Genomic DNA, 26,012 nt, shown 5'->3' with positions numbered 1-26,012 from the left:
ACAGAAGAGTGCAAGAGATCTCATTCATAATTTTCCACGTTGATTACATATTGAAATGACAATATTCTATAGTGGATAAAATAAAGTTAATTTCATGTTTATAATGTAGCAATTAGAAAATTTTAAATGATACACACGGCTTGCACCTGTGGCTTGTGTCTTATTTCTATTGGCTAGCACTGCTCTAAAGCCCTTCTTTGTTGTATTTCCATGTCCAAGCCTATGTAGATTTTACACACACATACACACACACACACCCCTGAGCAACTGGCAGAACCTTGGAAGGACAACCAGGTGCAGTGAGCTTGTGTGACTCGACCCCAAATGCCACCTTCTCTAGGAAGACTCCGTAGAATGTCCCAGGGCCACCTCATATTACCAACCCAGGGGCCTTAGTTTGGCCTTTGGTGATGTCAGAGTGTGGGCTCCAGAGTCTAGATGACTTGGATTCTAGGCCTGGCTCTACCATGTATGAGCTACATACCCTAGAATGAGTGACTTACCACTTCATGCCTTGGTTTTCTCATCTGTGAAATGGGAATTGTAACACCCTAGTGCAGAATCAGGATGGTGATCTAGGTGTCTATCTACCTCACAGGGTTGTTATGAATATTGATTAGGTCGAGGCACAGAAAGCCCTTAGCACAGAGGCATTCACCGTACTGCGAGCCTGCTGTAGACATCATGGGCCCGATCTGGCCTCTGGACTTTCATAGCAGCCTCTGAGGAAGGAAGGGGCCAGACTGAGGGCACCAAGTAAGTGTAGGAACTGTGACCCTGGGGAGGGTCCAAGGTGAGTGGAGAGACCTTGTACTAGCCAGGACACAACGCCAGAGGTTGGAATGCAGAGAGGGTCCAGTCAGGATGCCAAATTGGAGGGCCTGGGATAGGTGGGGCTTGAGAGAGGCCGGATTGATGATGGGTAGCCAGAAGATGAGTGAGAAATGGACAGTTCTGCTCTCAATTTTTGAACTCAAAGCATTCCCCCCCGCTGGAGCCAAACCAATGGGTAAGACTGAGGGGGTGGGCTCAGGTCATGTCCCAAGTTCAAAATGGGGTCTAGGGAGGCAGATCTGGGGTGTCGAGCTCATTGTTTTCTTTGCAATCTTGCTCCTCTAAGGCAACTGAATTAGGATAATGTTTGTTGATGAAACGAATAAATCCCCAAATGTCAATAGCTGAGCACAACAGACTTTAATTCTCAATCATAACCATTCAAGGTGGATGTTCCTGGCCAGCAGGGGGCCTTTCGTGTGGTGATTCAGGGATCCAGGCTCCTTGCATCAATGCTCCGCCCTCCCTCATGGCCTCGGGGTTCTCTGCCTCCTGCAGGCAGACAGGGAAGAAATAGAGAAGGCACCTCTCTTAACCACCTTGGCCAGGACGCGATAGCTCACCTTCCTGCCATGAGAACCAGTCTTACGGTCTCCCCAGATGCAAGAGTGGCCGGGAGATGACGACTCTGCACGGCGCAAGGGAGAGCACTGGTTTGCGGTGGCCGTCCCTGCCTGCTCCCACTCTCTAGGGAGAGCTGACCCAGCAACCTGGCCTCCTTTCTCCCTACCAGGCCCCACCCTTCCCCAAGCCACCTGCTGGTCACCGTGGCCGGGCCAGGTTCTGAGGGGGCTGCTGAAGAGGAACAGAGGGAACACACGCGGACACTCGCTAGGGAACAACACAGGCAGACGCACTCCATGCTCACACCGTGACCTGACACTTCAGGCAGCCTCCTCCTTCTCAGAGGCCCTCAAACCACACCAGGCTCTGGCCTTTAGAGACACAGAGCGCCGTGAGCCGGGCCTGCAGCGGGTCTGAGGAGGGCGTGGGCAGAATGCTTCCTGTCCAGGCCAAAGGCAGCCAGGAGGGATCTCACAGGCATCCCATGGGATCTTCTGGGCTGCTCTCCCTGGGTACCCTGGTGACTGTGCTGGTAAAATCCCAAGTCCCCGCTGGTCAAGACTGGATCAAGGGGGAGCGGTGTGGGTGGGATGGAGGACAGGGATGACTTATCATCTGACCCAGGCCTTGTGCCTCCAACCAGGGCTTCTTACACACCTGCTGGCTCCCGAGGACGACACGAAGGATAACAGGGCTGGCTGGGCTTCATGCTGCTCATGATCTATGCATAGGATGACCAGATGTCACTACTTTTGTCTGATGCAGAGTATGTGTCAGGCCCCTCAAAGAGGGGTAAACAGTGAAGGCCAAAGGGGATCACATGAGCGAGTCAGTCCTTCCCTTTGGGGCAACCAGGGAAGGCTTCCTGGAGGCTGAGGCCTGGAGGCTGAGACTTGAAGGATAGGTAGGGAGGAAGCCCTCTGGGATTCCCAACAGTATTCCCATGTGTGTGGTGTGGTGCTTTGTCATTTCCAAAGCCAGCTAGGCAGGCAAGGCAGAGAGGGAGGCAGGGTCAATCGCTTCCATTTGATAGCGGAAGAAGGTGAGGACCAGAGTGGCCGAGCTCCTGGCCCAAGGCTGCACAGAGGTTTGTGAGTCAGAACGCAGATGTCGGCCTAGCAGCTCTGGGCTCTTTGTATCGATGTAAGCTTGATGAGCACGTTTCTTCCTCAAGGCTGGTCAGGGCTGGGTCCCCAGGTGGGGCTGGGAAACTCTCATCCAGGGGGCAGGTCCTCCCTGCAGGCTTCTCGGGGCTGGGTGCTCAGCCTCCCCTACAGAACATGTGTTTCCTGTTTTCCTTCCCCCTCTGGCTCAGGACGAAGAACAGGGTTTTCCTGAGCGGAAGGGCCTCAAAGACCTGGCCCTCTCCCAGCTAGTTCTGGCCGGTCCGCCTGCTCATGGCTCTTGTTACTCAGGATGATGAACCCCCTCACCCAACCATCCAAGGATCTTTGCGGCCATTATTTCCCCTCACTTTCCCCAAACTCCTGAAACCTGGAATTCGAGCCCATGGCCTTGACTCCCAACTTGGTGTTCTTTGAAGACCCTTTGCTGATCAGCCAAGCTCCTTGGCAAAACCTGGGGCTTTGTGCTGCCCTGAAGCCTAGGAGCCAGGGCTATGGGGCAGGTCTCTGGGCCCCAGGGCCTGCGTGAGGCAAGTCAGGACTTTGGCCAGCCCTTCAGCCCTGGAAGGTTCCGAGCCTGTCACCCCCATGGTTTCCCACTTGTCCTGGGGTGGAGGCTGGGGCCAGTGGGTGACATCACCCCCTTCTCCAGCCTGTATCTTGTGAGGTTGGCATGATCTTGGGCTCAGTACATAACTCTTCTCTGAACCACGGAGCCAGCATCTTGTCCACTGTCTGGTCCCTGCTCCTTGGATGGAAGAGATACATGGGCTAAAAGAAGAGGAAGGGCAGGAGAGCATTCCAGGTCTGCAGAGCCTCGGACCCCGGTGCTGGCGTGGGCATTAAAGAAGAAAGGCTGGATTTCACAGGAGCAAGAATGGAATGGTGGTTGCCATTCTGTTGGGGGAGGGGGAAATGGGGTGATGAAGGTCAAAGAGTACAAACTTTCAGTTGTAAGAAGAGTAAGTTCTGAGGATCTAACGTACAGCCTGGTGACTAGAGTTAATAGTACGGTATTAGAGACTTGAACGTTGCAGAGAGTAGATCTTAAGCATTCTCACCACACACACAAAAAGTTAACTATGTTAACTGTGAAATGATGGATGTGTTAATTATCTTGATCTTAATAATCATTCCACAATGTATATGTATATCAAATCATCACATTGTGCACTTTAAATATATACAATTATGTGTCCATTATTCCTCAATGAAGTTAAAAGAAAAAAAAGGAAGGTGGCAGCCAGTGCCCCCTACACACACTGTGATTCCCACCCTGTGAGTGGAGAATAGGAAGGAAGGGCCTTCTGCATTTCTTCACCTGCCCCATCCCACCCCCGACAAGGAGGCTGTGAGGGGACCCCAGTCCTGGGCTTCCTGACAGTCCAGAAAGCGTGTCTGATGAGGTGCTGGGTATGAAAACGTTGTGGGGAGGGGCGGCAAAGGTGTATCTGGGTACAGAAGTCTGTGGGGTGCTCCTGTGTGAGCTGGGTGCTGGGCATGTGAGGACGGGATTCAGGCCCTGCCTTGGCCTGCAGCCCATGGACAGGCCTGGGGCCTGGGGCCTGTGGGAGACAACTGCCTCTGATGACCCGGCCTTGGGCTTTGAAGTCCTCCTTCCTTCTGGAGGCTCCAGGCACGAGCAGCCCAGGTTTATTAGGTACAGGTTTATCTGGGGCTAATTTAACTTGTTAAGATAATTGTGCCAGCGGCCGCAGCCCGGGGCCCCCGCCTCAGTAATTACCCTTCCCCTCACCTCTTTCATCTCCAAGGGCGGCCCCCCCTTTGCAGAGCCTTACTGGGCCCCTCATTTGTTGGGTCCTTCCAAGGCCTCGGGAGGGGCCCTGGCGATGCTTTCACATGGTCTCATATTTTTGTAAAAACTTGCAGAAGTGTGTTATTTCTACCACAGTCATTGAAGGCTGCTGTTTCTTTTCCCCCTGACTTGCCCTCTGTCACATTTTCCCTCCTGTCAGGTGGTGTTGGAATAGCTGTGGGCATTTTTGGGATCCAGCTTAGGGAAACTTGAGTTGGGGATGCGTTTAGTGTGGGCAAATGGGCGGGTGTTTATGTGGGATGCAGTATATGTATATAGTGTTTCATGAATGTGGCTCTTGGTCACTTCTGTGTCTCGTTACAGTTATTGGGGGAGGAATGGTTTCCAGGAATTCACCTACTTCCCGTGGTGTTGACTCACCTGGTGTGATGCAGTGAGAACGTGTCCTATGGCTCTCAGGACAGGAAGCTGTGGGAAGTGGTAGGGAAATAAGATTTGAAATGTACAGAGCCAGAGGCTAGTCTGTGGAAAGTTCTTTTAATCTTACAGCTCATATATGAAACTTGTTAAGAATTTACCCAACTGACAACAGTCCTAAAAATTCACATGACATTGGTTGAGAAGCTGAAATAAACGTTTCTAAATTCTGAATAACAAAGTGCATAGTTCGAGCAACTGTATTAGGAGGAAAGACCATTCTATACTCTGTATAGGAAGTGCCAAATCATGAAATCACTGCCATATGATGAGGCAGTCAAAGAGAACATACAGCCCAAAATGTAGAGGATGTCAGTGAGTGAATTTATTAAAATATTATTTTTGTTTTTTGTGTATTTGGCAGCTTTTTAAAAAATGAGCGAGTGATGGGACTTCTAGAAAAGAATGAGAAGCATTTTAAAGTAATAAATTTTCACTTTTACCCTACTTTTGTATTTTGTTTTTGGTTTCTTAAAGACGGCTCTCTAAGTTGTATAAGTTTCAGGCCCCACAAAACTTGGATCCATTTTGGTGCTGCTGACATTTGTCTGTGGGTATGGGGGGAGGGAGAGCCCCTGTCTCCCCCTGGCCCTGAGGATGCCCTGAGTCAGGAAGCAGGGCTGGGGAGGGGCCTAGTGGACTTGGCCACTGTCCACGTCTTTCCTGTGGCCCAGGAGGACCTGCTGGAACAGCTGGACTCCTTTGCAAGGCTTCTCAGGCTGTCAGAACTTCCTGAAGGTAGGAGCTGAGTGAGCTGGTACCCTAAAGGCCCTTAGATCTCTCTCCATGTGTGTCTGCAGGCAGTGCAGGAGGACCACAGGGAGTGGAAGACATTCTTACACCATTGTCACCAAGTATTTCTGTTGAATGATTATTTCTTTAATGTTCATCTCCCTGAGTAGACTGTAAGCTCCGTGAGGACAGGAACCTTGTTTGTCTCTCTCACCACTGTAATCCCAGAACCTAGCACAGCAGCTGGTATAGAGTGGTGCTTAATAAACTTTTATCAAAAGAATGAGTTGAATAAATAAATAAATGCACAAGGGCAGATGGAGGGAGCCAGGCAGGGCTGCCAAGCCCTTCTCTCATCTCTAAGTCAGGAGCTCCAGGAGGTCCTTTGCAGACTTGTGGATGGTGTGTGTATGTGTGTGTGTGTGTGTGTGTGTGTGTGTGTGTGTGTGTGTGTGTGTGTGTGTGTCCATGGATGCGCCTTCTTAGGGCCATCTGTGCCATCGAGGAGCTGGAAGGCTGCAGGGGGTGGGGCAAGGAGCAAGGAGTGATTGAGGTGATGACAATGATAGAGGAAGGAGGAGAGGATCAGGTGATGAGGATGATGAGAGAACTAGCAATTCTCATAAAATCTGAACCCAAACTCTGGAAACCAGGAAGGGCTGTGAGGCCTGGAAGAAGATGACACCAGCCATCTGGCTGGAGTGAATGACACAGGACATGCCTGTCATCAAGGTTCAGGGGTGAAAAGGTCCTAGATAGAAGTCTAAAGACCCCCGAAAATGTTGGGCTACTGTCCGCTGGGGCGTTTTGGCCGTTATCCCCCTCGTCATGCTAGTGTGTGTGGGTGTGTGTAGGGGGTGTGAGGGAGGAGGAGCGGCTCTGAGCCCTTGCATCCACTTGGTTCCAGGACACCAGCTTTTGCTGGTTTTCTACATTCAGGTCCCTCAATAAAGGATCCTGACAGTAGAAAAGATTTGGAAACAACCTATTTGGAACAAGCCATTGCAAAGCCAGGTTTTTGGTTTTTTTTTAAATTTATTTATTTAATTTATTTATTTTTGGCTGCATTGCGTCTTTGTTGCTGTGCGCGGGACAAAGCCAGTTTTTATTAGTCTCTCTGTGTGGGTTTTTAATGTCTCACACATCAATTGTTTTTTAGTGTAATACTATTAGTTCATATTTTTAAAAAAATCTAAAATCAGAGTAATTTGTCTTGAAACCACCCAGAGAGTTCTATGCTACATTAAAATTCCAAATAGAACAAAGTGACACTCATTTAGAAAGCTTTTTTTTTTTTTTTTTTACATTTCCATAATTCTCAAGAGGAGAAAGAAAACGCTAATCAACACAGCAAAGCTTCTTCTGAAGCTCTAGTTCTACTTCAAAGAGCACAAGAGCATTGAAAGGGATACAGCCGATGGTGTGGGAGTCTCCTTCTATACCTGATGAGAGTAAAGCAGGCTTTTGTTAAAAAAACTGAAAGTGAATGCTTACTATCAGTAAAAAGGCCTCAGTCTCTGCCCACTTCTGCCAGAAAGAAACAAAAAGCTATTAACAAATTAAAAATTAAAAATTTATTAAACAAGAGATAGATTTTTTTTCCCATTATGATGATATCAAAAGAAGAATTTGGTGTTAGTTATAACTCTCTCCCCACTGTTCCCCTGAATGGTGTAGAATCAGAAAGAGCTTTCACAGCAATGGGGAAAATTTGCACACAAATGTGCTTGACTTAACAATGACACAATTTTTTTTTTCAGGATTGTATTAAAAAGATCAAATAATATTTAATTTTCATAGTTAATTACATTTCTTGTTTATCCTTTGAATAATAATTCTTTGAATAATTATTTATTTTAAAATGTTTGTCTCCTAATGATTTATTCTGAATTAATATTAAGTTTAATGTTTATATGTCTATAAATGAATGTTTTACTTAATGTTTTATCTGTTTATTAATTTTGAAATTAAAATAAATTTAATGTTTAGTTTGACTGATTTAGAAATTTATTAATAATTCTGAACACTTAAAATACATGTATTAAGTACAGAATTACTTAATACATGTATTTTAAGTGTTCAGAATTATGTGTTCAGAGCAAGGCTTGGTTTTATTAAAAAACTAAGTATAGCCCATATTGCAACCACCATGTGGAAAAATAACCTTGTCCTGACACAAAGGACAAAGCGCAGAGAAGTTAAGGGGACTTACCCGAAGGTCACGTGGCTATTTAGTGAATGGCAGAGGATGGCATATAAATCCAGCTCTTCCTATGCTAAGCCTATAGCATGTGGCCCCCGCCCTGTACTGCCTCCAGGCCCTCTGACCCAGGAACACCAGTGTGGTTCCTCCTCATCTGTGTTCCCAGTCACGTCCCTGTAGAAACCCCAGCCCTAATGCAGGACTGAGTCCCGCTACTCTTAGAGACGATGAAACCACAGGACCCAAAACCAACTCTCTTGCCTGTCAGCTCCCATCCACATGCGTGGATGCTGGGGACCCAAGAAGAGAGAGAAATGGGAGTCTAGAGTCAATAAGTCAGAGAGGCAGGGTCTGACCTTCTAGGAGAGGGCCAGATGCAGAACCAGGTGGTTTCTGCTGTCTGCCTGCACATCCTGGTGCTGTGCTGTGGTGTCACACACATCGATTATGTGCTGAGTCGGTGCTGTATTCTCACTGTCGAGTGATGCACTGCAGGGAGTGGGGGTGGTTGCTCACTGCCCAGTCCCTGGTGTATCACATGTGTCATGTGAAGGCCCAGCTTAGAGCACTTTCCCAGAGAGACCCTGGGGCTGGTCCTGGTGACCCAGATCTATCCCATAGCTTCACTCTGGGTCTGACTTGCTCACAAACATCACCCTCAACTCCCAATTCGCAAGCCGAGGGCCCCATTCCTGGGCAGGCCCAGCTGCAGGCCACTCTGCTAATTAGTGACTGCTGATTGGCCCAAGAGGTGCACTCATTATGCCCAGTAGAGATCAAAGCCAGGCCCAATAATCTGCTAAACGAGATGTCAGATTAGGGCATTCTTCTGGGCTATTAGAAAGATTTTTCTCCCTGGGTAAAGGCCTGTCAGGGCATATGACCCTGTCACCCACCATGAGCTGAGCCAGAGGGGGGATCTGCAGCCTTTCTGCTCCTCTTACTTTGAATGTGGCCATTTAATGGGACAGCCCCACCCCAGGGGCCTGCATGATCCCCAGGGAGGTCACAAAATGGGAGGAGAGTCCTGTTTGGGCAGAGTTACCTCTGCTTCTTTATTCTTGGGGTTGCTGAGGGTCAGGGGGAACTGTGGACCTCCCTGGATCCCTGCGCTTTCAGCTGTACTATGGGCATACTGCCTCAGTTTACCTTCTAGGGCTGGGGGTCAAGTTTAGTGTTGGTACCACTCCCTCTTCTCAGGAACAAGCCCCAGACTGACATTTATTTCAAACTGAAAGCCCCAGTCCAACTTTCTCACCCCAGGTTTGAGAATGGCGCCCCAGTTTTTAGTATTAGTGCTAATAGCTTGTTTTTTTTTAATTTATTTATTTATTTGGCTGTGCTGGGTCTTAGTTGCGGCACACGGGATCTTCATTGCCGAGTGTGGGACCTTTAGTTGCGGCATGCAGGATCTAGTTCCCTGACCAGGAATCGAACCCGGACCCCCTGCATTGGGAGCACAGAGTCTTGACCTCTGGACCACCAGGGAAGTCCCAGTGCTAATATCTATTAATGGCTGCCATTGATCAAATGCAGAGAGTACCGTGCACTGTGCTGGCTAAATTCTGGTTTTATTTATAATGTCTGAAAACACTACAAGTTAGGTATTATTAACATCCTCTATGAAACAGGAGCAGAGCAAGGCTCAGTAAATTGTCCTGGTCACTCAGCTTAGCAGCAGCTCCAGGGCTGGGTCCTGACTGGCTGAAGTCAATCGGCAAGTTGATTGGCTTAGAGAAAGGCACATGACCTAATTTTGGCCAATGAGAGAACACTAATCACTAGACTAAGGGAGGTCCTAGGAAAGGAAATCTTTCTCCCTGGATGGTGTGGGGTATGGATGGGAGGTCTGAGACGGCTGAAGCTATTTTTCTCTCAGCAGAGAAGAATCTGGAGCTGTTGGAGGGTGGGTAGCATGGGACCATGTGGGGCCAGCGTGGTGGGTCTTTGGAATCGTAGTTTGAGCCATTGACTTGAACTAAGCTAAATGAGTGAATACATTGTCTTTATTGTTTAAACCAATTTGAGTCGGGCTTCCTGAGACTTGCAAGTAAAAGTCTGGTATATGGCCCCTGTTCCAGAGGAACCAGACCTGCCCAGTAGGTCTGGGCCCCAAGAGTCAGCTCAGGGGTGAGCTCACCTGGGAAGCCAGGAGGCTATTGGAAGCAGGCTTGGCAGTCTGCCACATACCGTGGTTACCACTTGTCCTGCCGGCCACTGTCCCAGCTGCCACCTCAACCCAACTTGGCTACCGCCTCACCTGCCACCTCTCCTTTGCCTGGTCACTGTCTCCCACCGTCCTCCATCCTGCCCAGCCTAGTTGGGATACCCAGATTCAGCCCAGGCCTGGATGAGCCCTCTGTGTTGGTTAGGATTAGGTTTGATTGCAAGAAACAGACATTCAAAGTGACAATGGCTTAAACAAGATAGAAAGCTATTTTAACAGAAAGTACGTAACATTCTCAGGATGGGTGTTCATGGTTGATGTGGCAGCTTGGCTCCACCAGTGTTCATTTGTACCTTCACTCTTTTTACATTGATCGGCTTTGCCAGAGATTTGTCTACTTTATCAGTCTTTTCAGAGAACCAGGTTTTTGGTTTTATTGATGCTTGCTATGTCCATTTTCTATTTCATTAATCTCTGTCCTCATCCTTATTATTTCTTTCCTTCTACATTATTTGGGTTTACTTTGTTGTTTCCCTCCTCCTTAACTTGAGCTGGACAATTAACTCTTAAGTCGTAGCCTTTACTATTCTTACATAAGCCATAAGTGAAAATGCAGATTTTCTCTCTAACATCCCTGTAGATGCATCAAGAAATTTAGAAATGTCGTTATTTTCATTATTGCTAGGTTCTGAAGATTTTCTCATTTCCATTATAATTGCTTCTTTAGCACTTGAGATATTTAGGAATGTGTTTATCAATTTACAAAATAATGTCTTAAAAGTTATTTCTTGCTGTCAATTTCTAATTTCTAGTTTGTGCATAATACACGGTCAGTCTTTATAAGTATTCCAAGAAAAAAATGAATAATATAATGACTGAGTGAAGTGTTCTATATTTGTCCATTAGGTTAAGGTTGTTAAGTTAAATCATTACTAAAAGTATCTCTTTGCTCTCTCAGTTATAGAGAGATCTGCTATGATTGTAGAAACGTTGGTTCCTTTTTTGTAATTCTGTCAAACTTTATATATTTTGAAGTCATGTTGTTAGGTGTCTACACATTAAAAAATATTATATCTTTCCCAGTGAATTTCCTTTCATTATTACATATTGATCCTCTTTATTCCTAATTATGCCTTTTGCCTTAAAATCTATTTTATCTGATATTGATATTACTATACCAGCTTTCTTTCAGTGATTATTTTTTGTTATATTTTAATTTCATCCCTTTACTTCACACTTTCTGGGTCTATATATTTTAGTGTGTCTCTTGTACATAGCGTATAGCTAGATTAAAAACATCCAATTTAACAGTCTCTGGCTAGGTTGGCTCATGTACATTTATTGTGACTTCTGTTGTATTTGTTTATCTGGGAATGTCTTAATTTCTCCTTCAGTTCTGAAGGATAGTCCTGCTGGATAGAAAATTCTTGATTGACAGTCTCTTGTATATGATGAGTTTTGTTTGTTTGTTTTTTCTCTTGCTGTGTTCAAGATTCTCTTCTTATCTTTTGACAGTTTGGCTATGATGTGTCTAGGCGTAGATGATGTAACATGGCAAGTCTGGAAATCAGATTCTCCTTTCCTTGAAGGGTTTGTTGTTTGCTGTTGCCATTGGCTTGCTTAGTGACTTTGCTGGACTAATTCTATAAAAGCTGTATTTCCTGTATATGCAGCCATTGAAGTCTCTGCTGGGTCAGCCTAGTGACCGACTAATGATTGATCAGAGATATCCTTAAATGCTTTGAACAAAATTTTCTGATTTTTCCATATTGATACATGAAGCTCTAGAACATTCACTTCAACCTCTGTATAGTTTTCCATTGTATGAATATACCTCCATTTATTCATCCTTTTATCTATTAGTGGACATTTAGGTCATTTCTAGTTTTTTGACATTACATAGAAAAGTGGGATTGAATATCTGTGTGTGTGTCTCCTCTAGCCCATGTGTGAGAGTTTTCTACCATATATACCTGGATGCGTAATTGCTGGGGGATGGAATGCATATCCTCAACTGTAGGAGATATTGCCAAACTGTTCTTCAAATAATTGTGCTCTAATTATACTCATTTATGTGTCCGTTACCAGTTTAGTTTTTTTAAAATAAAAACTTAGCTTTAAAGCTGACCTCAAAAGTTTTCTCCTTCATAGGGCCTCTTGTGGTTCTTCTGCGCCACTGTGGAATGCTGTTTATTTCTGTCCTGTTGCATTTCCTTCACTTTGCCTTGTGCCACTGTTGTACGGATGTCCCTTCTCAACTACAAGATGCAATTTTCCTGGAGGACATGGACCATGGCTTGTTCATCAGAGCATCCCCCCAAAAAGAATCAGATACACAGTAGTCACTGAATTGAATGATTCACGATTTCAATACCTTTCTCTGGATCTGGTCCAGGTCCGGTCCCATAGGGGAGCCTTCAGCTTTCCCTCTTTCTCCTCTTGATATTTCAACTCAGCTAAGTTCATCTCGTATTACTAAGCACCCAAGTCTGGAGATACTCGTTTTGAGATGGGTTAGGGCTGGGATCAAGGTTGTCTCATGTGGAAATTTTGGCTAAACTCCTCTTCCTGCTGTGAAACGCAGGCTTCCTCATGAGCTGCCAAGTCAGGCAAACATCTTTGATTTTGGGGAGGTGGTCATCTGAGGTTTGGATTAATTTGGATGTTGCTGGGAAGAAGTTAACCTTTGCTTAGCCAGCCTTTCTTCATGGAAGTACAAAATGATAGACAACGATGTTAGGAGAGACATTCAAACAAGACATTTAAAGTCACATCATTCACATATAGACAACTGCTTTGCTGGCTACAACTCATTCTTAGCTGGTCCTTGAAGCAGTTTCCCAAGGACCTCTCCTGGTCACACCTGGTTCCCATTACTGTATCTACATAAAAGCAGTAAAGCTGCCTTTCTTCAAAAGTACTGTGAAGCACGATAATTCACTCTGACCTGCCCCTAGGTTGTCCAGATGAGCTTGTCTGACAGTTTCATGTGATCACAGTTATCCACAGCTCCTCATGAAGGCACATTCTGTCCAGACAGAAACAAATAATTGGCCTGCCAGTTTAAAATGCCAACGGGATTCAGCGCATACCTCCTTGGGCAAAGCCATCCGCTCTGCAACTTGGTTGGCAGTCTTGTCTTGCGAACCATTTCCTGTATGCAGGCACATTCACCTGGTATAGATGGAACTCCTGCAGTTGCCTGGGCCCCTGGGTGGAAGTCCCAACCGCTCGATTGGTAGAAGAGGACTGGGAGAAAGCTGGGAGTTGGTGGCTTTGGGGGAACTACGCAGCTCTCATAAAGGGAGAGGCTATTCTTCCCCTTCCAATGGAGAGGGAAAGGGAGTCCTTTCTCTTTCTTTTTTTTTTTTATGTTTTTTTTTTTTAAACATCTTTATTGAAGTATAATTGCTTCACAATGGTGTGTTAGCTTCTGCTCCATAACAAAGTGAATCAGCTACAGATATACACACGTTCCCATATCTCCTCCCTCCCGCATCTCCCTCCCTCCCACTCTCCCCATCCCACCCCCCCAGGCGGTCACAAAGCACCATGCTGATCTCCCTGTGCTATGCGGCTGCTTCCCACTAGCCATCTATTTCACACTTGGTAGTGTACACACGTCCATGACACTCTCTCATCCTGTCACATCTCACCCCTCCCCCTCCCCATATCCTCAAGTCCATTCTCTAGTAGGTCTGTGTCTTTATTCCCATCCTGCCACTAGGTTCTTCATGGCCTTTTTTTTTTTTTCCTTAGATTCCATATATATGTGTTAGCATACTGTATTTGTTTTTCTCTTTCTGACTTACTTCACTCTGTATGACAGACTCTAACTCCATCCACCTCATTACAAATACCTCCATTTCATTTCTTTTTATGGCTGAGTAATATTCCATTGTATATATGTGCCACATCTTCTTTATCCATTCATCCGATGATGGACACTTAGGTTGCTTCCATGTCCTGGCTATTGTAAATAGAGCTGCAATGAACATTTTGGTACATGACTCTTTTTGAATTATGGTTTTCTCAGGGTATATGCCCAGTAGTGGGATTGCTGGGTCGTATGGTAGTTCTATTTGTAGTTTTTTAAGGAACCTCCATACTGTTCTCCATAGTGGCTGTATCAATCTTTCTCTTTCTTAAAGCCAAAATAGGGGGACACCAAGAGGCCCATTATTTTTTTTTTTAATTGAAGTATAGTTGATTTACAATGTTGTGTTAATTTCTGCTGCACAGCAAAGTGATTCAGTTATACATATATATACATTCTTTTCCATTATGGTTTATCACAGGATATCGAATATAGTTCCCTGTGCTATACAGTAGGACTTTGTTGTTTATTCATTCTATATATAATAGTTTGCATCTTCTAATCCCAAACTCCCAGTCCATCCCTCACCTACCCTCCCTTGGCGGCCACAAGTCTGTTCTCTATGCAAGAGATCCTTTCTTCAAGGACCCATTATCTATGTCTCCTGGATGGTTCAAAATGGTTCAAAAATCATTTGCCCACATTTAAATCTCTTTTCAGAAAGTTAAAAAAAAAAATCTTTTGGCGGTGCTTGCAAAAGCCTTTTTATATGTTGAAGGGGCCCACAGAATGGGAGAAGGGAATTTCTGGCCTGCCCCTGCGTGACGCGAGCAGGAGAGAGGGCTGGCTGGCAGAGTGGAGAGGGAGTAGCGGCTCTCCCGCTATTTGGCAAAGCCAGGGTTCCCGAGCTTCCTGTGGGTTTAGTGGATGCCGGATAAGGATAAGGCAGCTGGTCTTGAGTTCTTTACTGTTACCCCCTCCTGTCTTCTCCTTTCTCCCTTCCTCCTATCTCCTCCCCACCAACCACCCCCCCTCACCACCACCGCCTGCCCCCTCCTTCCCCCGCAGCAGGCTGCCTGCTGAGTGAGAAGTACCAGCAGCAAATGGCCCTTTGCTTCTTGCCTGCCCTTCTGAAGAGCCCAGACATGCATCCCATGGGAGAGCCAGCCCGTGGATGCCTGCCGCACTGGGGGCACCAGAGGTCATTTGGCTTCACTAAATAATTAGCAGAGGCAATCAACCTGGAGAGGACTTCAGCCTGACTGAGTTAGAAGATGTGTGCCCTTTTCCACTTCCTTCTCTTTGTCCTAAACACTGGATGACCTGGACCTAGGAGGAGGTGGGGGAAAGTGTGTGAAGATCAGATCAGATCCCTTCTCCATTGCAACTAACTGGGGCTACAGCTCTGGCCTCTCCTGGGAAAGGGAGGAGAAGAAACAAACCAATAAGCAGAAATGCGTCTTGATGAACAGAACCAGATTGTCCTGGAAACTCAAGGAGACTAAAATGTATGGGTTGGACCAAGTTATAGTTGGGTTGGACCAAGTTATAGTTAAGGGAGCCTTTAACCAATGAGAAAAGGAATTTGTCATAGTATAGATAGGGGTGGATAGAAGACATAAAACCATTTTTGTGTTTATTTCCCACTAAGTTGAGACTCTTCAATAAACCAGTTATATTTGTGAATTCTTGAAGGATCAACATACAGTTCAGTAGATTCACAAGCCCTAGACTAGACAATGGAGCTACAAAACATGAGACCACAATGAAGCATCAAGAACCGCTGAAAAGGGCTTCCCTGGTGGCGCAGTGGTTAAGAATCTGCCTGCCAATGCAGGGGACACGGGTTCGAGCCCTGGTCTGGGAAGATCCCACATGCCGTGGAGCAACTAAGCCCGTGCGCCACAACTACTGAGCCTGTGCTCTAGAGCCCGCGAGCCACAACTACTGAAGTCTGTGTGCCTAGAGCCACTCTGCAACAAGAGAAGCCACTACAATGAGAAACCCGCGCACCGCAGCAAGGAGTGGCACCTCGTTCACCGCAACTAGAGAAAGCCCGCGCACAGCAATGAAGACCCAACACAGCCAAAAATAAATAAATAAAATAAATAAATTTTTTAAAAAAAGAACAGCTGAAGGTTAAGCTTTAAAGATAAATAAAACCTTCAAAAAGAAACCTAATTGTGGGAAAATGATTTTTGAACCAGGAAACATGAGTACAATGTAATAGTTCACAGTGGGAACGCAAACAGAATTGTTATCATTCTAGAAAAGCACTGAGGAGATGCTGCAGGTGGCCATGGTGGGCTGTGTGCTAACCGAAGTCATACCGGAGCAGAAACTAAAAGTGAACAAAGCAAGTGGTGAGTGCACAGAGGAGAACACCACACAAAGGAAAGCAAAGATGCTGTGAGAGGAGGCTGGTCTCTGCCTTGCCTCAGTCCCAATTCCCTTTCCTTTCCTCCTCTCTCCTTACAAATGAGATGCTTCCACATCTGTGATTCATGGGGGCCAGCCTCAGTGGTGTTGGTTCAAGAGAACAGAGTTCAGAAGCCAAACATGATGTCACTAGAACTTCAGTTCTGTCCTTGGATTTCTCAGTGATGAAAGTGGATACTTCTGAGCCCACACATCTCTCCACCTCTGCGCCTTGCCAGGACACAGCTTTCTCCTCTCCCCATAATTCCACCTCAAAGCCACCCAGTGCCTCTCGGACCTTTCTCTCCTTTCCCCTTTTCTTCCAATTTCTGCTTTTCAAAGGCCCAGGGAACCACCTTCCCCAGCAGGGATGACTTCAAGGGTGGGAAGGAGAGGCCAGGAGGTGGGTCAGTCGGAGTTCCTTTAGCAGGAGAGGGGAAGAGGGAAGCTGGGAACAATCACTGGTTAATGATTTTATCCCATCAAACAGTAAGTATGTAGGGTCTTTGCGGCCAGATGAACCTGACAAGGACACTGTGTGACTCAGAGTGAGTTACTTAACCTCTCTGAGCTGCAGATTCTTTAGATTTAACTGGGCATGATGATTCCTGCCTCATGGGGTTGGCTGTGAGGGTTGAATGGATGACCCGTGAGAAACACAGGGTCCCCTTGAACCCAGGGGAGCTGAGCATATCTCTCCGTGGCCCCCGGGGACATGGGAGTGCAGCCACCTAGAGCCTAGGGGACATGTGTTCCTCAGAGCCCCCCAGGATGAGGGGCTTCCTCTCAGCCCCTGAATCCAGCTTCTCGGGGCCAGAGTCGCCCCCTCAGCTCTGGGGGCTTCCCCTGCTTTCCTCTGATGTTGGAGGAGGCTGCCTTTTCATCTGACTGCCTGGTTGGTTTGGTTTGATACTCCCTGACTGTGCGCCTCTGGTGCCCCAGGCCTTGCTGTGGGAGCCTCTGGCATTAGCTTTAGAGGTGTGGATCTGTGGGGCTGGTTGGGAAACGTTCCTTCAGGGACATCCAGGCAGAAGGGCTTCCCTGCTTGGCTTGGTGCCCCAAATCTCCAAGCAAACACCTTCTCTGAGCCCCAGATCTCTGCCCCTGCTCTGTTCCCTTTGCTGGTCTGACTGGGTCAGTTCCCCTGGGTCCTCTCAGATGGCTGGGCCCTTCCTGCCTGCCCAGGATGGGGGCCCTGAGGCCAGCAGTCCCTCCTCCCCTGGCACAGCCCTTGGACTGCCTGGAAATGTGGCTTTGGGGATCAAAGGTGGAAATCTGAGGGAAGGAAGGAAGTGGGGGAGGGAGGGAGGAAGGGAGGAAATAAGTCAGTCACTGCTCCATCACAGGGCTGTGACGTGATGCTCCTAGGATTCTATCTGTAAAGGGCGAGCCCCGTGCCCCACACAAATGTGTCAGGTGGCTATGGACCTGACGCGTCGTCTTATTAATTTATGAGAGTCAGATGGAGGAACCACACTTGGCTTCTCGCGGCTCAGTTTGTCTCAGGGTCAGCACAGCCAGCACTTGAGATAAGCAGTCGACTCTGCTCCCCCAGGCTGTTCTGACTCGGGCATGGGTTCATCTTCTCACTGTTGGCGCACAAAGCAGGGCTAGTGTCAACAGGATGGGGAGGCCCAAGGAGTGGGGAGTGAGAAGCTGTTTAACCCACTTAGTGAATCTGCTGCTTAGAAACACAAACAAATAATGAATGTGCTAATTACGAAAGACAACAAGGTTTGCCGGTTTTCAACACCTGTCAGTCATCTCATTCCAATCTTCCCACAGCCTGTGAGATGGGGCGCGTTTTTCCTGGATTTGCAGATGTACTGCTGAGGTGACTGAGAGCCAGAGAGGTTCAGGGTTGTGCAAGTGTGCACAGCTGAGTGCAGATTCAAACCCAGGGCTGAGTGTCACCACCTCCCGGGCAGGCTGTCCTTCCCATCACGTTGTGGGCTCCTTCCGGGCAGCCCTCGGCCAGCGAGGAAGCCGGCGGTAACTCAGCATGTCACTCTCTCCCATTGGCAGAAGGGTGACCACTCTCAGCACCCACAGGAGGAGGGACCCACCCCAGGTCTCAGGAGGCTCCTTGTGCTGGCCCTGGACGGGCCCCTCAGGCCTGGGAGTCATTGAGCCAGTGAACTGGGGGTGTGGATGGGGCAGGAGCACTGGCCTCGGAGTGGGACAGCCCTGGGGTTCCAAACCCAGGCACTTACAAGCTGTGACTTCAGGAGGGCCACCTTCTGTGCCTGGGCCTCATCTCCTTCAACAATAAGTGGGAAGCCAGAGAGTGGGGGTGCATCATAATCCCAATTTCTTATACTTGCTGTGAGTTTCTCATGTTTGCCCCATAAATGTTCTTTTAACTCTGTGGCCGCAGAGACTCCTCAAGGCCACCCAGGAAGGGGCTGTGCAGGGTAAGGAAGGCCTTACGGCTGATGGCAGGTGAGAGAAATGCTGAGGGTAGTGTGGGCTGGAAAGGGAGTAATTCAACATCTTCCCCAGCCAGAGGCCCCTTGCACGAATCCATAGGCCTTTGCAGTTTTCCGAGTGCTTTGCACACTTAACCTAGGAGAGTTGGTACCCCATTTTACAGTTGGTGAAGCTGAGGCTTAGGGGAGGAAGGAATGCTCTTGAGTTCCTACTCCACCCCCAGCTTACACTGGGCACTCTGGCACCTTTTGTCACCCTTATAGAGACCCTCCCTACGGGGTCAGTATTATTGTGCCCATTTACTGTTGAGGAGACCAAGGCTCAGGAGGAGTCATTTGCCCATGATCACACAGCTACCAGATGGTGGAACTAAGGTTGATGCCTGGGGGCCCCTGATTACAAAGTCTATGCTTCATTCACCACGAGGACAGGACAGGTACTGTGCTCAAAGCCAGCTTTCTGGACATTGAGTCCAGTGCTCTTTCCTTGGCCCAGGTTCCCCTTGTCCCGCTCAGAGACTTCAGAGGACACTAAGTTGGGATCTGACGGCTGTGCTTTTGCCTTCTCAGGTGCACCGCGTTTCCAGTGGGCTCCCACTTGGTGCTGGCTTGGCTTCTTGGAAAGAGAGTGAAAAGTCAGAGCCTCAGAGCTGCCACTGAACTCCACAGCCTTCACCTTGCCTCTTCCTGTTTGGAGGACCCAGATCCAGTTAGCGCAGTCCTGCTTCCCAACTAGGAGCCCGTCCGCTGAGTAAGTGCTGGTGGGCAGGGCACTGCCCGTTATCACACCGTTGCTTACGCTGGTGCAGAACAGGATCCCGGCCGGTCCGGCCTCCTGGGGAGGCCAGGTGTCCCTCTGGGCCTGGGAACCCATTCCCCTGGGGCTGAGGTGTTGCTTCCCTTGATGGTAATATGGTTCAGGGCTCTTATTTCTGTGGCTCAGGAAGCGAGGGGGTGTGAAAGGGTTAACTTAATTTTGGCCGTTATTCCTTTTTGGCAACTGCAAGTCAGCTTAATAGGATCTCAGCTTTCCTGTTGCCTCACCAATGAAACAGAAACCAGACCACAAGGGGGTCTGGAGCTGGTTACACGGTGATGCCCCCGGTGATGCCTCCTGGTGGGCTGAGGGGCCTCCTCGGAGATCTCATTAGGAAGTGACGCTAGAAACGCCACGCAGGGCTCCCCTGTCACCCGGGTAGGGGAAGGGGCAGGGAACTGGGGGCTCCCCGTAAGGCCCGGCTCCAGGCAGAGGGGAAAGAGGGCAGGTGTAGTGTCCACAGATGTGGGCTGGGATCCCGGCTCCACCACCTTTACAAAATCAGGGAGTCACAGCCTGCTGGGGTTCTTACCACTCAGGATTCAGTGCATAAAAAGCACTCAGCTTGCCACAGAGCATGCCCAGCTCAGTAATTGTCAGCCCTACCCAACTTGTGGTGTTTCTCTCTCCCGCTCCTCCACTCCCGGGCCTTTTCTGTTCCTCTTCTCTCTTCCTGAGGCGCTCTTCCTTCTGTTCATTTCTTGGCCAGCTCTTACTTCAGATCTCAGTCTGAATGTCACTTCCTCCAGGAAGCCCTCTGAAACCAGGCTGGCAGACCTCCTGGTGCCCTGAACTTCCCCTTCCGGTCTTGTCCCTAGCCTTCCCCGCCTCCATCGTTGTTTCCCCGTGAGGCAGGTGTTGACTGTGGGTCCCTCACCCTGGGGCCTTGGCAGCAGGGCCTGCGAGGGTCTGCACCATTCACAGCCTTGAGAGGGAAAGAGGAACGGGTGGGCGGTGGGGGGGGGAGGGACAGGTCACCGGTGCTCTGACCCACCGAGGCGCCCTCCGGGAGCCAGGAGCAAGGGGATTTAGCCAATCCCGAGGTCGGGACTCTCCTGCCAGGATCGCTTTTCTCTCCGCTGTGGTTTTCATTATTTTTCATTCCCAGACTATTTTGGAAGCTGGCTGCCATGGGAACTGAGTCTTTGGAAAGCCCCGGCCTCTTTCCCCCCCTGCTCCCACCCCTCCTTCTATCTCCATTCCCTCTTAATTGGTTTTTAGTTCCCTGGCTTTCAGGCTGGTCTGTTTATTTTGATTGCTGCTCGACAGAGCAAATCTTTAATGAACCAGCTTGTGGGGAGCGCCCTTAGCAGCCGCCTGCCTCCAGGGAGTGGGGGAGGTGCTGGGCCCGGGAGGAGGTGGTGGCCAGGCTCAAGGTGGCAGTCTGTGGTTTGGGCCCAGTCTTCCTTCAGGTATAGTCTGAAGTAAGGAAACAGAGCTTGTCCTCCCCAAGCTGTCTGCAGCCTCAGCCTGGAAGATCCCACAGCTCTTTTAAACAACCCTTCACAGGGCTCCCCCCGTCCTCCCAGTGACCTTGAGGGGAGTGGGGCTCAGGGAGACTGAGAGACCCAATCACCCAGCCAGCAAGCCTGTGCCTCCGTGATCTGGGGCCTTGCTGTCATGCCTATGTCTTTTTTCCTTGTATCCTCAATTTCCCAGGAGCGTCACTCACCCTTAGGCCAAACTGGCAGCCTATGGTTCCAGCTAGGCTCTTCCAGACCCTGGCTTTGCGAGCCAAGGCCTCCTTGTTTTATGCCTCGGTTTCCCCACCTCTGTGGCTCTAGTTTAGAGCCATCTGTGCCATACACTACTTATAGGGCGGCTTCTTAGACTGGATGAGATTATGTGTGCCTGCAAACTGGAAAAGGTTGTATGAATGTGTGTCACTATGATGAGTGTACAACACACTCCACAGAGTTTTCCTAGCTGTAGCCAGGCTAGAAGAAGCCCCAGGCCCTTTGACTGGCCCCATCTTCAGGGTGACCTCAGGGGATGTGGGTAGTTTCCCCTTTCTTATTGACCCCATTCTGCTAGAGCCATTAATCATAGAAGCAGAGACCCATGGGGTGCTGGAGTGAGAATCTGCCTTAGAGATCAAGCCCAGTGGCTTTCAAACTGGTGTTAAGAGCTCCAGGGTTCTGTGACTGGGACTTTGAGGACAGTAGGAGTGGGGCTAGCTTTCTTCCCATTCCTAACTTCATTCCAAGGGCCTCTGCTTTTATCTGCTCTGTGTCATGGGGTCATGTGGTATTTCTTTAGAGAGGAGGGCTCCCTTTCTGTACTGGTCATGGTTGGCTCTCCAGAATATGTTCAGACCAGATGGCGATCCCATCTTTCCTTTTCTGTGATTGGTTGGAAAGAGGCACTTCTGGCCAATGAGCGGTAAAAGGAAGTCTGATAGGGCCTTGTGGGAAAAACTTCTTGCTCCTAAAACTCAAACACAAGAAAGATGGATTCACTTCATTCTTGGCTAGGGGTGTGCGTTGGTTGTGCTGCCTGGTACTGTGGTAGCCATCCTGTGCCCCTGAAGGAAGCCAGATCAAGGACAAAGCTAATCCATGGAGAACTGCAGAGTGCCTGACGACATTGGTGGGCAGCTGACCATACCAGCCCTGGAGTGGTCCTGTCTCTGGACTTTATCAGATGATAACTTTCTTTATTGTTTAAGCCTGTTTGAATACACTATCTTTCTGTTTTTGATTTTTGCCGTTCGTTTTTTGCTTGCTTTTATTATTTACAGTTAAATGCAAACTAATGGATGCATACTTTGAAAACTTTGACCTAGCTCGGTCCCCACATTCCAAAGATAGGGTGACTGAGGCCCAAGGGAATTGGGAGTGACTGGGTCAAGGTCATGTCCTGATTAGTAGCAGAGGTGGTCCGGCATCCCAGGACTTCTGACTGCTGGTCTAGGACTCTTGCCTTGGATTCACAGCTGGAGATCTGGTCTCCTGGGGCTGTCCCAGCTGGCATTGCCTTCTGGTCTCTGGAGGATCCAGGCAAGCTAGGGAGGCCCTGCAAGGCTGAGAGAGTTGGGACCAAGGGGGCAGCATAGACTGAGGGCCTCTTCAGCTGTTCTTGTGGGCAGCTTCTGAAAAGCACATGGTAGATGGATAATCCATTTCTGTGCCAGGCTGTGAGATCATGAAAAGAGGGAGAAAGTGAGGCATTCAGGGTAGCCATGTATATCAGTTAGGAATTACATTTGGCTGCTTAAGATAAACCTTAAACAAGTTACACAGTTATTTTTCTTACATAATAGGAAGTCTAGAGATAGGCAGTCCAGGTTGGTACAGCTCTTCAAGAAAGTCATTAAGAATCAAGACTTCTGCTATCTTCCTGCTCTGCCATCCTTGACTTGTAGCTTTTATCCTCATGGTCACAAATGGCTGCACCACCTCCAGGCTTCACAACTGAGTTCCAGGCTGGAAGAAGTGGGTAAGGAAAAAATTTGTGCTGGCTGGATCAATGTCTTTTTATCCAGAAGCCCCACTCTAAAATTCTTTGTATGCCTCATTGGCCAGAAATATGGACATCTTCAGCTAGATTTGGAGGAGGTGAATATTTTTAACAGGGAATTTTGCTGCCCCAGACAAACTCAAGATTTTTTTAGAAAGGAGAGAGGGGGAAGTGGATATTGGGAGGCAACCAGCAGTCTTCCACAGCAGGATTTGCTCAGTCTTAGCAGAGCAACTGAGCCAGGAATCAAACCCAGAGGGTGTGAGCCTCTCTCTGAAAGCTCTGAAGCTGCTCAGGCCTCAGTTTGCTGCTTCCAGGGTCTCCTCCCTCTTAATCATCTCCATCACAGATGTCAAAGTAATCTTCCCACAGCACTGGGTCTGTCACGTTACTTCCTGGCCTGAAATGTCCCTTTGCCCATAGGATGCAGTCCACATTCTTTGGCTTAGTATTTAAGGTCTTCTGATCAGGTTGCAAACCACGTCTCTGGGCCAATTCGATTCCTATCCCCATCCTCAGCTTGCTTTTTTCCCCATTTGGGCATTGCCCAAACTTCTGGTAAGAACCAGAAGTTCGCATCAGTTGTGCAGTAGCAACATCAGAAGACCTGGTGACTAGTACAAGACTTCCTTTTTTTGCTTAGAACCTTGCCTTTTATACAGTGACCCTCGCCTTAAGAAATTAACCAGTCTAAGCGTGTGTCCTATTCTGATATCCTGCTCTAGGAGCTTCTGAGCCCCACAAGGAGGAGTAAAATAAAATGCATTCATTTCTCCTAACAAGATGTCATTTAAGAATTGTCAGTATAGTGTTCTCCCGTGCTGCACTAAGTCAATAAAAGTCAGTTTTCCTTCTATCAGAACAACTTTCTCTAACTGAACAAGGGTTTTCTCCAATTTAGACATTATTCATCTGATCTCACCTTTGTCTTGTCCTGTTTAGTCCTAAACTTTCTTTGTCTCTAAGGGGAAAAAATGGCCATAGCATTGTCAGCAGATGAGTACCAATAAGTCGATGGCCAAAACCAGCCCCAAGGACCAACCAGTTTAAGGTCTTGCTTGGTTGGTGACCTTCAGAGGATGAACTTCAGCTTGGCTCTCCGTCTGAAAATGTTTGCCTCCATCCTGAGTTTGTGTCCCAGAGGGTAGATGTGTGAGACAAAATTTCCAAAAACTTCTTTTGCTGAGGGACTGCAGCTGGAGATAGCTCCCCTCTGGTTGGGAGCCCGAGACAGGAGGTGCAGAAGCAACTCATTTGTCCAACTGTTATTAACTTACATGGGGTCATCTCAGTCCAAGTCTGCTTCTCCACTAGGCTGGAGGCCCACTCTTTGTAGGATTCTCATTGTAACCCAAATTCTTGTGCATATCTTACAATATGGCAGAACCCCTCCAAGAACAGTCTGGAATTACAGTGGCCAGGTTGGGGAACTTACTTACAATATGACCCAAATGGCCCATCATAATGGTGCCTTAGACCAGGAATCAAGAAACTTTTTCTGTAAAGGGCCAAATAGTCAATGTTTTAGGCTCTGTGGGACACACGGTTTCTGTTGCAACTCTTCAGTTCTGCCATTGGGGTGCAAAAGCAGTGATAGACGGTCCAGATAGGTATGACTGTGTCCCAGCAAAACCTTATTTACAAAAAAGGTCCATGGGCCAGAATTGGCCTGTGGGCCATAGTTTATTGAACCCTGCTCTAGTGCATACCTCACCTGCCAACAACATAATCTTGGCAAAACAGTAAAGGTCGGACATGCCTGGGAATCAAGACCTCAAGGCCCATTAGAAAACTTCCAAATGAATGTCATACAATTATCCCTTTTAATGGAATATGAATATGTCCTGCTGTTTTTGTTTTTGTTTGTTGTTGGCTTTGGGGGCATGTTTGTATTTAGATTTGTTGAAACCTTTCCTTGTTGAAGAGCATCAGAACAAGCCATTCAGTTTTGCGTTTCCTACTGGAGGGGTCCCGTCTACTGCTGTAGTAATGAGTATCCTCGTATTACTAAGATGATCATTAAAGAGTTCTGCAAGAAGACAGTGCTGCTTACTTAAAATTCCTCTGTCCATACCACCCCCAGTCTTCAGGCAAAGTAGAAGGATGAATGGAATTTTCAAATTAAACTTAGCCCAGCTTTCAGAAACAACTGAATTTCCCTGGTCCAAAGTCCTGCCCTTGGCCTTAATGACAGTAAGATGAACTGCTTAGAGAGTACATCAACTGTCTCCTAATAAGTTAGTAACAGGCCTCCCCAAGCATCTAGGACTATCACCTCCAATCCTTGACTCTACCCTGTTAGGAGCAGCAATAGCCAAATACTGCAAGGGGTCAATACAATAGGCCAGTTTTATTATTAACGTCCTCCTACTCCATGCCTGCACAAACTAAAACTTCGTTTTTGGAAGAAACATCATAGAAACGCAGCCCTTGGACCCTGATGGAAAAAGACATTATCAGTTACTGCTAATACCTAGGAGAGCAGTAAAACTCCAAGGGTTTGATTTTTGGATGTATGCTTCCCAATTAAAGAAACACAAATCACCCCTGGCAACTGGAAGGCCATCACGAACAATAATTTCCCAGTGAGGATGCTTAAGGATCCCCCAGAAGCAGAAGATCTTCAGAAGGAGACTCTAACCTGAGACCTTCATGTTAAGCAGAAGACAGCATGAAACAGACGTGCTTCCAGATCTTCAGAATAAGATGGCTCAGATGTGGGAAGTCACAAATTAACACACTCTCCTTTGTCTAACACTCTTCCTTTAATTTTTGCCTATTTCTTTCTACTTTGCTATTTTGTAGCAATAGTTTGCTGATAGTATAGCTGCTTCTCCACAGCATAAGTTTTATTTAGAAAATGTCTTTGGTCATTATCATGTTTATTATTATCATTTTTATAAATTTATTTATTTATTTTTGGCTGCATTGGGTCTTCATTGCTGCGCATGGGCTTTCTCTAGTTGCAGCGAGCGGGAGCTACTCTTCGTTGCAGTGCGTGGGCTTCTCATTGCGGCGGCTTCTCTTGTTGCGGAGCATGGGCTCTAGGTGTGCACGGGCTTCAGTAGTTGTGGCACGTGGGCTCAGTAGTTGTGGCACATGGGTTTAGTTGCTCCACGGCATGTGGGATCTTCCCAGACCAGGGATCGAACCTGTGTGCATTGGCAGGCGGATTCTTAACCACTGCACCGCCA

General features: G+C 47.7%; 1 long non-coding RNA gene across 9 annotated transcripts in view; it reads left to right on the top strand.

Annotated features, from left to right (window-relative positions):
• Positions 1-26,012, top strand: part of LOC309612482 — a 197,298-nt gene that overhangs the window by 66,416 nt on the left and 104,870 nt on the right. For all 9 annotated transcript variants that reach the window (XR_014235157.1, XR_014235158.1, XR_014235159.1 and 6 more), the window contains exon 3: positions 19,113-19,293. This is a non-coding gene — a long non-coding RNA (uncharacterized lncRNA). The remainder of the gene's footprint in view (positions 1-19,112; positions 19,294-26,012) is intronic.

This window comes from Balaenoptera borealis (genome assembly GCF_965194805.1).
Source record: "Balaenoptera borealis genome assembly, chromosome: 15".
Lineage (NCBI taxonomy): Eukaryota > Metazoa > Chordata > Mammalia > Artiodactyla > Balaenopteridae > Balaenoptera > Balaenoptera borealis.
This window is presented reverse-complemented; position numbering and strand designations above follow the sequence as displayed.